Source organism: Erpetoichthys calabaricus, chromosome 12, assembly GCF_900747795.2.
Source record: "Erpetoichthys calabaricus chromosome 12, fErpCal1.3, whole genome shotgun sequence".
NCBI classification, from domain to species: domain Eukaryota; kingdom Metazoa; phylum Chordata; class Cladistia; order Polypteriformes; family Polypteridae; genus Erpetoichthys; species Erpetoichthys calabaricus.
In genome coordinates this window covers 12,927,345-12,939,528 of record NC_041405.2, presented here as the reverse complement: position 1 = coordinate 12,939,528, position 12,184 = coordinate 12,927,345, and the positions used below count along the sequence as shown (strand labels likewise).

At 38.8% G+C, this 12,184-nt stretch overlaps 1 long non-coding RNA gene across 1 annotated transcript; it reads left to right on the top strand.

Moving 5' to 3' along the window:
• Positions 1-9,487: 9,487 nt before the first annotated feature.
• On the top strand, positions 9,488-11,654 carry LOC127529797 (uncharacterized). The gene is made up of 2 exons (XR_007936417.1): positions 9,488-9,635; positions 11,027-11,654. It is a non-coding gene; the product is annotated as an uncharacterized LOC127529797 (long non-coding RNA).
• The last annotated feature ends 530 nt before the right edge of the window (positions 11,655-12,184 follow it).

Here is a 12,184-nt window from a genome sequence, read left to right as displayed (position 1 = left end):
TAGATAGATAGATAGATAGATAGATAGATAGATAGATAGATAGATAGATAGATAGATACTTTATTAATCCCAAGGGGAAATTCACATACTCCAGCAGCAGCATACTGATACAAATACAATATTACATTAAACAGTAATAAAAATGCAGGCAAAAACAGACAATAACTTTGTATAATGTTAACATTCCCCCCCCCCCCCAGGTGGAATTGAAGAGTCGCATAGTGTGGGGGAGGAACAATCTCCTCAGTCTGTCAGTGGAGCAGGACGGTGACAGCAGTCTGTCGCTGTAGTGCTGCCCACAATCATATCCTTAATTTAAAAAACTCTGCAAAAAAAACCAAAAATGTACTAACTTATAACAGCAAGAACAATCTTAATATTAGTAAAAATTAATAATTTAAATAATTGGTAAAAAAAATCTTTATCTAAAATACATGAGAGAGCTTCTGTAAAATGTAAATTTCCCATTGGGGACAAGTAATGTCTGTCTTGCCTAATATACTAAAATAAATGATCTATCTATCTATCTATCTATCTATCTATCTATCTATCTATCTATCTATCTATCTATCTATCTATCTATCTATCTATCTATCTATCTATCTATCTATCTATCTATCTATCTATCTATCTATCTATTGTGATATATGGCCGGCAGTTTATCCCAGCCAATACCCCCATGCCGCCAGCTGGAGTCCTCCCTGCCACATGAGGTGGTCCGAGTTCCCGCAGGGCATCCTGTTCAATGGAGTTCAACGTCACAGCCCTGCTGGATACCATGGGGGCCACCATGGGACATTGCAGGGATGCATGAGAGTTTTTATTATAGCCTGGAAGTACTACCTCATCACGGGGACAGAGGAAATGAAGTACTTCTGGGCTGAAAAAAAAGAATTCATCTGACCCGGAAGTGAAGAACAGAAGCACTTCCGGGTCAGGGAATATAAAAGGGCTGTGGGAGATCCCAGCAGTGAGCCGGAGTTGGGAGGAAGTGCAACAGAGCTGCTGGGTGGAGTGGAGGATTTGATTATTGTTTATTGTATTGATTTATTATTGAGTATTGGTGTATCGTGGAGGTGCTTTGTGCACTTTATTAGAAGAATTCAAATAATTTGTGGTACTTTTACCTAGTGTCTGGATGTGTTGTCTGAGGGTTCAGGGGTCGACAGCACCCCCTATCTATCTATCTATCTATCTATCTATCTATCTATCTATCTATCTATCTATCTATCTATCTATCTATCTATCTATCTATCTATCTATCTATCTTTGTTCTAGGTGAATCTCTCTTTTTTTCTAAAGCTTGGCTTTCATTGATCAAAAAATGTGTTTATGTTTTCAGGTTATTCACATAACAGTTGGAATGCTGACTTTATGTCTTGGACTTGTCTTTTTGAGATCTGACAACATTGTATTTCCTTTTCTATCTTTGTTTAATATACTGGTAAGAACATATTATTCACATTACTAATATAAACTATAACCAACCATAAATTCTGTAGCACTGCTAACTGCATCGATTCATATGTTGTCTTTATCCCTTTAATGATTTCTGAGTTGTGTACAGCTAAAGCCTATCCGAACATCACTGGATGCAAAACAAGAAGCAAACCCTGGGTCGGGCATCCCAGTCAATCTATAAAGGGTATGCTCATTCACACCTTGCCACTTAACTGAGCATCTTTGACATGTGAAATGCAAACAAGAATACTCAGGTAAAACCCACACAGATACAGGGAGAACATACAGATTCCACCCACAATACAGTGACATAGATGGGAAATGTGCCCAGATCTTTGGAGCTATGAGGCTGCAGTACTAATTAGTGTCCAGGAACATCATTTATTTTTTCTGTGTATTAGGAAAGGATCTTGTTATTGTAGGAGGAGGAGAACAGTGAAGTTCTTTCTTGAATGTTCAACCAACATGCAGCACATACAGTATTTAGTGATTAAATGTGAAATTGGCAAGGGATTTCTATGGCTAAGGGTGGAACACTGGTGGCACAGGACAGCGGAAATTCTGGATAGACAGAGGGACCAATAGGGTAAGAAACCAATGAGACATTTTGGATATCTACGAGCATATCAGGAGATGCTAGGATCAGTATCCTTGCACGTTTAATTGTTGCTCAGTATATAGTAGAGTGAGTTGTGAGATGAGTGGAATATTGTAGATACGGTAAAAGATGGCCCAAAGATATTATTTCAGTATTTTAGTAGTAAATGAGCAGTCAAGGAGGAGCTGAAGTGTATCAGGAATAGTAGAATGGCAAATGCTTTAAACTTTGATTTTTTTGAGGTTTTGATATGTGAGGAAGTAGATAACCTACCAGTAGTAACAGGGACTACTAAGGAGGTATTGAGTAATTTGGAAATTATAGAGAGAGACCTGCTGCTTAGATAAAATTGGCTGAAATATAACATCACCAGGACCAGCTAACATTTATCCTCAAGGTTTTAAGAAGTTTAGTGTGTACATATACTTTGCAAGCACATTTTGTGAAGGTCAATGCATGTTGGAGAAATTCCCTGCCTCTGCCCAATTACCCCTTTTATATAACAATATTACCAGTTTTTATTTTCAAATTGACCAGTAAGCTTAATGTGCTTCACAGGTAAATTAGCAGAATGAATTATTAAGGAAGAGATTGCAAAGTACATGGCAAGAACAGAAGTTTTAGAGAACAGTCAGTATGGGTTCAGATGGGGTAGGTCTCATTTTAAGTAATATGCTTACATTCTATGAGGAAATAACAAAAGGATGTGATCAGAGTGTTCCATATTATTCCAGAAAGCATTTGATAAGGTTCCACTTGAGAGGCTGGGCATCAGACTAAAAACTGAAAGAAGTGGGAGTTCAGGGTGTAGTGTATAGACGAGGGCAGAAATTGCTAAACAAATAGGAAGCAGAGGGTTATGGTGCAAAGAACTTTATCAGAATTGGATGATGCCAAGAGTAGTGTCCCTAAAAGTTCAGTGCCTACGCTGCTGCAATTTTTAATATCTATCTAAATGATCAGGATAGAAATATAAATAACTACCATAGGTGGTTCAGATGATACCAAACTAGGTGGATTGGCAGATAATCCAGAATCATTTGAATCTTTATAGAGGGACTTGGATAGAATACAGGTTTGGGCAGATTTGTGGCAGATGAAATTTAATGTACGTAAATTTAAACATTCCACACACACACACACACAATTAGGGTTAGGGTTAGGGCAATATTGCTTATAAGAAAGATTTAGAAGTCACAATGGGCTCATCACTATCAGCTTTCAGGCAGTGTTCAGAAGCCATTAAAAGGACTTCCAACAAATAGGTTCTATAGCACAATGTGCAGAGTACAAGTCAGAGGATGCTAGGCTCAAGCTTTAAATGAGATGGTGAGGCCTCATCTGGAGTACTGTGAGCAGTTTTGGTCTCAAGGCTAGGCTGATTCTAGGGCTGCAGGGTATGAATTACGAGGAGAGATTGAAGGAGTTGAATCTTTTCAGTTTAAGCAAATTGAGAGTAAGAGGCGACAAGACTGAATGGTTTAAAATTCTGAAAGGAATTAGCACAGTGGATTCAGGCTGTTACTTTAAAATAAGTTCAACGAGAACACAGGGGCACAGTTGTTAGGAGCTACATTTTTGATGAACGTTAGGAAGTTTTTCTTCACACAAAGAACCATAGACACATAGAATAGGTTACCAAGTAGTGTGGTACACAGTAGGACTCTAAGGACATTCAAAATGTGACTTTGTTATTTTGAAGGAATTAGGTGAATGGGATTGGTGAGCTTTGTTGGTCTTAATGACCTGTTCTGTCTTTTCTAATGTTCTAATGTACTCTGCTAAAGAGAAAATTACCTACCAGATGCCAAAAAAAGAGAGAAGGTCCAACAAGGACTGGAAGAAGGACAAAGACACAAAGTCCCACGTGGGAATAATTAGGACCTTGTTGTCCCTTCAAGAGTACGGTCAACTAAGGCTGCCTCAGAACTGTAGTTTTTAAAAGTAACTAAAAAATATTTAGGAAATTACTTATGGCTGACTTCTTCTTTGATTGATATTGTCTTCCGGTATCATTTGTAAATACAAAACAAAAACACAAAAAGACAGCACAGCACAGGGCAGTGGATTGCATTGCAACTTTCCTATACCTAAACCCAACTTTATATTCCCTGCTGAGGTGCCTTCTGCTTGGAGTCTGCATGTTCTCCTCTGTTCTCAACACAATAGAAGTGTATTACAGTTAAAAGAGATTGATTTGTGTCTCTAAACTGGTAAGGTGTAAAGAGGTTTCAGGGGGGTGGGGTGGCCATGGTGGTGGTTTGGGGGGGCATGGTCTGCTTCCTATTTTGAATCTACTGCTGAGGGGATAGGCTTCAGTCACCACAACCCTGACTAGGAGACATCAAATAGAGCCAAATGTGTGCAAACATTAGACAAACTCAACAATGAAGAAGAAATGCTCATACAGTATAAATAATAAACTGGTGTGTTTTTTTCCCCCCCAAAAAAGTCTGTATTGAATGGAGGACTTGCAATTTGTTCTTCAGTTGTTCAAAAGACATGTGTGGTAAGTAATTAAAACATTCTTTTCCGCATAAACTATTTCTGTTTGTTGTGGCTGAATTCCATACAGGAAGACCAAAACTATAGAAGATGAAGAAAGAGCAGCTAAATAATTGCTAATGCTGAAGTTATCTATTATATACTTTCATCCATATCTATCTATCTATCTATCTATCTTAAAAGGCGCTATAAAATCACAAGTCTTTTTATTTTCTCTTCAGCCATGGGGCACATCTTCCCCGTGTCCCACAGGCCCAACACAGTCCCAAAGCACTTACTCAACAGAGCACAAAAAAAATCCTTCCTCTGGCACCACCACCACCACCACTCCTCCCAGGCAACCTCGTCCTCTTCCTCCTGATTCTGGCTCCTGAGTGGTGGACGCTGGCCCTTTTTATAGCCCACCCGGAAGTGCTCCTGGTGCTTGATCACTTGTGGCTAATTGCACTTCCGGGCGGGGCTGTAGAGATGTCCAGGTGGGCTCCGGGATCCATGCAGAACCCCCTGGTGGCCATCCCAGATCCCCACAGGGTTGTGGAGAACTCCATCTCCCATGAAACCCTGCGGGAAACTGAGGCAGTATCGTCAGCCAGGGAGGCTGCCACCAAGCATCCTGGGGGAGGTAGTGAGGAGCCCATGGCTGCTCCCCTGGACCATATACAACAGGTGCATCCTGGCCGGGCATGGGACCCGGCCGTTCATTACACTATCTATCTATCTATCTATCTATCTATCTATCTATCTATCTATCTATCTATCTATCTATCTATCTATCTATCTATCTATCTATCTATCTATCTATCTATCTATCTCTTTAATAGATGCATGCATAAGATGTTCCAGTTCAATCAATTAACTGACTAACCTATTCTAACACAAACAGAGATGTGACTCGCATTTCCTGTATAATTCCTGAAATGACCATTATTTAGGTTAGGGTTTTGTTTATATTTATTTTTATTTTAGGTCAAGTGGTTCATTATTATCAACATCTGCAACTTGTTATGGTCAGCTTCTGCATTTGTGGGAACAACAATGATCGCTCAATCTAAGCACCCAGTCTTTGTGAGTAGTAACTTATCATGTTTATTTAATTTCGAATACTTAAATATGTTTTTGGAAAAATTGTAATTTTCAGAAAAAGTTTGGCAAAAATTCTTTTTACTTTAATTGAAGTATATTTGTAAACAAATATACAGTATATATATATATATATATATATATATATATATATATATATATATATATATATATATATATATATATATATAAAAGGACATCCTGGAATGGAAAGCAAATGCAAGGCTACGATACGTGATAATCTCGAAAGACATTTAAAAGACCCGCGAGACCAAGGAGAATTGCCACGGTGCATCTTGCCGGGATCGTAAACATGAGACTTGGTGCCAAGAGATTGTCCCAGAGCCGTAGGAAAAAAGGACAGTGGCTGTACAGGCTTTAAAAAGATCGAAGGGCAGCGCGACAGCAGCTATAACCCACCCCCCTTCCGAACGCGAGCAGTGTTATACATCCTGCAAGAAAGAATTCAAACACGCCCGGGGCCAGAAATAAAAGACAACGTCACGCGAGACCAGGCAGTGAGCCATCATTTAAAACAAGTCAACAGACCTCTAAGCTAGCAGGTGTTGGATTGCTTTTGGCAGGCAAGCATCATGTGCTCCGAGCTCTTAAAACAACGACATGCGACAGGCAGAAGAGACAGCTAGCAAGCAGCAAAAAGACAGCAAATGATCCAAAGGCATATCCTTAGCGTACGTTCAGCCACAACACCCTTCACAACACGAGCAGCATTATACGTCTGGGAAGAAAGAGATGTAACCAGGCATGTGGCCGAAAATAAAGGACAACTATTGTTTTTACAAAAGTTTTTAAAGTAAAAGTGAAATAATGCATATGTAACAATTCACAAGAAAATAACAATCTCTTTAAATTGTAGGTTGCCTGCCTAAGGTAAAGTCATCCCTGATGAATGGGGACGTGGGAATGAGGGGTCCTTTCATCGGATTAGCGCTATTTCAGATGTGGAATGGCAAAATGGGGGAGGCAGCTTGATGAATGAGGTCTCCAGGACTTAAAACAAATCCAAATCATATTATGTGATATCATCTAATGTGAAATTCTACTCCGTACTTCTAGAATTTTCATTTTTATATTGTATCGAGGATTTATTCTGTTCTATGTATTGTACTGTACGGCTCAGAATTAAAAGACAATGAGTAAAATGACTTCATAAAGACGTTTACAAACGTTGACGCTAAACACACGCAGAGCAGGTTAGAGATTATGAAACCAGTGAAATTAGAAAGGCTCTAAAAAAAAAAAACGGCGCTATACACATGTAGAGAAAGTTAAAGGATATGAAAGTAAGAAAATTAGAAAACATAAAAAAAGAAAGTAAAGATCGCAGTAGCGCAAACAAACAAACTGCCTCATTTAACTATGCACCAGTCTAACTTTGGTTTTGCACAATTTTTACTACACTATTGCACCTTAACACTTAATTCTACTTTATTCACATAATTATACTTATTTATTATGTTCTACTATACTGTTATCTTTCAATCTATGACTTTTTGTTAATCTAACTGATATTCTTCTAACTTTGCACAGTTTTTGATAAGCAGATCAGGATGCATTTCACTGCGTGTTGTCCTGTATAACTATGCATGTGACAAATAAAGAATCTTGAGAATTTCAAAAACGGAGTTTACCGCACATGCATTTATTGGTTACTTTGTTAATGTATATATATTTATCTATCTGCTTATTTAAAAAGCTACATTTACCCCAGGAGTCTTTAACGTTCTGTCTAGCCCTTGTACAAAAACCTACACAAAAGCTGGGGTATCACCTTGGTAACCCCATGTACTTTTGGAACTGTGAGAGGAAAATAGCACGACTTTACAGACAGGAGTCCAATGCAGAACTCTACTTACTTTTTTACTTTGTAAAAAAAAAATATTAACTGCTGATGATGTCGATCGTTTTGTCTGTGCTGAAATTCCAAACAGAGAAACCTGTCCTGACCTCATTAAAAAGATTCAGCATATTGGGACTCGCAAGATTACAAATATTGTTTTTACAGAAGTTCTGAAATAAAAGTGAAACTAATGAAATAGCAATAATTCAAAGAAAAAAAAAATCTTAAAAGTGTGTATCTGGAAAACCAAACACGGGGGTTGGCGAGCGAAGCGGGCAGGGGGTGAAGCCCCCTAGTATATATATACTTTTCTTTTTTTGCATTTCTGTCACCCATTTCAATGTTTCACTTTTAACATTTTAACTACCTCAAGTCCTTTCTACTGCGAAAAACTAGCAATAACTCATCACTTTTAGCTGGGTTATTTTTTTAATTTCTCTGGTCATTTTTACCTATCATTCAGTTTTTCCCTTCTGGTGCTGACCCTCAGCATTCTGGATTTCGTTGACCGTAATTGTTTACACCATTATCCAATGTGACTTAAACATTTTAGATACTGTAATTGCCATAGAGGATGTACAGGAATGCTGACAGGGATGGAGGGTGATGTTTTGCCTGGCTAATGGAAGTACTGGAGATACAACCCAGCCGGGGACACCTTGTAATGCTCATCTCCGTTGGGAAAATATAACAATGGGTGGACAGGATGAAGCTAGAAATTAGGAGCAGTTTATCCTCCCAAACAACAGGTGGCAATGTTTCTCTCGAGTCATCCCAGTTTGGACATCCACAGGGTTATGTGAGAATTGGAGTGCAGAAGCGCAGCCCTATTGGGGTCCTTGGGTACCACTGGAGGACCACCAGAAATGTGGTGTACTTTCCACATAAATATGTACTTTCCACATAATGTGGAAGTGTTAGCAAAAGGCTGTGCTGTGATGCTGGAAGCATTTCCAGGTCTTGCGTAAAAGGAGTCCACTACCTCCCCTTAAGAATGAGAGTCAACAGACAGTGAGCAACATTGTCCAGGAGAAGTGGAAGGAGATAAAGGACATGGAGCTTGATTTATAGATGTGTTAATGTTGACTTGTATGCACTTGGGAACATTTTGCTAACAAAATTCCTGGTGACTCAATCAGCTGTCCTTACAGGTTTTCTTAGGATATTGAATTGTCTTATTTTACTTATCAAGTTGACATTAATCTTACCCTGGGGCTGTTCTGAAATGAAAAATAGGGAGCTGTATTTCTGCCTGTTCCACCATGGCACAGATCATTTGATCAATGAAGAAATATTCTCTTGGGGTCTCTGAAGATTCATATTGGCCGGCCTTTAAGACTTCCTTAGGAATAAAATGTAATGTTGACAAATTTTTTTAAGTCATGTCCCACTGTTTTAATTTGGAAGGAGGAGTGAGCTAAAATTGACTGTACCATATTTTTGTTTCTATAATTCTATTTTTTCAACAGTTATGTTCTGCCCACCCCAAACTTTACATATGTGGCAAATAGAATCAAAAGAATTGATTTAGTTAAATGGGCAGTTCAAAAGAATTGATTCAGTAAAGTGAACCATAAGACCCATCACTATGAGAGTGGGCACTGTGTGATTTGTAGCACCATAACATGTCTTTACAATTTGATTTTTAGGCTTTCAAGTACTTCATGGGTGGTGGGGGTGGTTCATGGATGCCTGTATTTCTGAGACCCCTGTATTTTGCCCCTTGCTTACTCACACACAGTAAACCAGGGCCATATTTGAGTCAGCAGCTACTCTGGCTCCCATGATGTTGGAAAATGCGAGATGAAAACTAGAGTACCAAGAACAAAAATTCATGCAGACACAGGAAAACATGCAAACTCCACACAGGTTTTGAGCCCAGTCTCATGGCTGTAAGGCAGCAGTGCTGGTCAGCAGTACATTGTCTGAAGTCTCATTTTCTGCAGTTGTGAAAAAGCCAGCTTTGAAAGATGTGCTGATAGATTATATTTTTCTTTGTTTCTCTTTTCTCTCATTAAGACAGGAATCTGTGCTTTATGTGCTGTTTCTCATGGCCTGGAGCTCATCAATTGCTTGGTATCATGCTGGACTGCATGCAAGGCAGTTTGCCTGGATGACTTCAATACTATGGTAGATTACTTTCCAATTCTTTTTCTTTTATAACACATTGCAATTATATTTATCCCATGACTAATTCAGTTTAAGTCCCACTACATTTGTACAGCACCTTATAATCTACTGTATATGATTGAATAAATGGAAACAGCCATGCTATTGTTGGGTCAATAGAGGCCACAATGTGCCTTGGATTATATTCTGCCAGAGTTTGGAACTGTGGTGGAGAGGAAATCTCACCATTTAATATTTAGATAATATTTAGAGCTGTAAGGTGTCCATTATGCAACCAGCTTTGGACAGGGTGCCAAGTCCTTTCGTCTCACACGCACCCCATAATCACTCATATGGGTCCAATTTAGAGCCTGCAATTAGCCACACCTGCACATGCTGGATATGTTAGTCTGTGTTTCTAATTAGGTTTTTGCTAATCATTTAATTGCAGTGGTCTTCTCCCCCTAATCAGTCAATTATCTTTTATACTCCACTAATTCAGTAAGGAAAGGTTTGCAGAAGACGTGGTGTCTGGGAGGACAACTTGAGTATAACTGCTGAAATGCAGTTTAAGTCTCAATATTGGCATAGAAAAAATAACAACTTGATTCTAGAAGAATTTACCAAAATTGTAACTAATTAAAAAAATATTTCTGCCATCTGTGTGTCACAGGTTTAAACTGGAGAAACTTTTGTGAAGTATTTTTATAATAAAAGCCTCTAACCTTAAACAAGCATGATGAAAAACAATATTCTTCTCTTCCCTTCTCTCACCATCCGCCTCCCTCCAGTGAGTGTTGCCTTCTTTGCTCCTGGAAGAGGCTGGTTGACTTCTTGTTATGTCAGATCCAGAGTACTTGAGTGCCAAGGCATAACCTGATGGAAGCACTTCTGGGTCAAATGGAAGCCCTGAAGAAAAGAATCCCTGCAGTACCCCCTCACAGGACCCATAGGACCCAGCAGGGCTAACTACAACTCCAGTCATGCCCTGCAGGTGTCTACATGGTTACCCAGGCCCTGGGATGCTGCCATCTAGCAGATGGGGGAATAAACATTTTCCAAAATAGAATCCTCCCCACCCAAGCCTCCATCGCTCAAGCACTTTGAGCTACATTATTTGTATGAAAATGTGCTATATAAATAAATGTTGTTGTTGTTGTTTTCTTCTAATGTCTGGGTAAGGGTCAAATAACCATCCCGGATGGAATGCCAGTCCACTGCTGTCCTTCTATTCTGACTTCCGTTCTCAGGAAGGGTCCCTCTGTTCTCCTGAGATGGATGCTGGATAATCCTGCCTGGCACTTAAAAATAACCCTTAAATTAGAGATGAAAAGAAAACTGTGAATTTACATATCTTTGTAACCAGGCTAATGTTACTTAAGAATAATCAAAGTCTCTTTGTTGTCTTTCAGCCTTTGGTTTACCTGGAATATCCTTCGTAATCTGCACTCACAAGCTATGAAAACGGCTTGGGGAGGATTCAGTGTGAAGTTGCTCAGGCAAACAAGAAAGGTGCATTTTGCACAGCGTAACCAAGATGTTTCTGTTCAAATTGTTTTTTCCAAGACATATCAAAGTGAATTGACCCTCTTGGACCTATGCTGCTGATTGGTTAATATTTGCTTCTTGCAGTTAGTTTGAAAATAATTTAAATACATTTTAGAACTTAATTTTATGTTGTCTCATCTTTGACAGACTTAGTGTATGGCAATGTATTTATTTTTCTCATTCAGTTATATATATGCAGGTCAAATCTCATTATAGCGAATACTGAAGTAACAAAATTTTCAGAGTATCAAATAATTTTTATTTGCTTAGACAAAAGTTCATACAACATCATGTTTAATGGATTTTGCTTTGACGAAATGTAAATTTCAGTATAATGAACGTTTTTTCAGCCAATTTATGGCCACTGGATATAACACCGTGAAGCAATGTAAATGGAAGAAAAAAATTAGAAGCGCATTTGTATTTCTATAAAAGAAAAAGTTACATTTATTGTCTCATTTTGATTCTGTATTCATACCTATATTTCTATTACACCTAATGCTTCATTTTCAAATAAAATATTTTTTACACTTTAAGAAGTGCTGTTTTTTTATAGAGGTATTGTCAAGTTTGCGTTGCATGAAAGACAGGAAGGAGAGTCCAGGTTTCCAAGGAAAATGCAGGTACTTTATTACTGTATAGAGAAGGCAGGTACAGTCTCAAGACTTCATTCAAAATAGGAGTTGGTACATCAGTACTCAAGCACACGAGATAGAGGCCGTGACATGGGTGCAATTGTCCTGCTTTTGCTTCCATCTTCAGATTAGAAGAACGCCAGCGGCTCTGAATCACTGCTGTGGTAGAACAGGAGAGTGTGAAGAAGGGCAGGTCAAAAACACAAAGTATGTTACGCAGTAAGTGTGGTCCTGCAGAGGACAATCAATTACTTTGCCCTTGGTTAACTGTTTACCAGATGCAGCAGAGCAGCTATGGAGCTGTCCTTGTGGCATTGCCGATGGATGTGGCCGGTGACCCTGGTCACAACAATATGCTTATTTTCCCCATATTTGTTATAGTGAAAT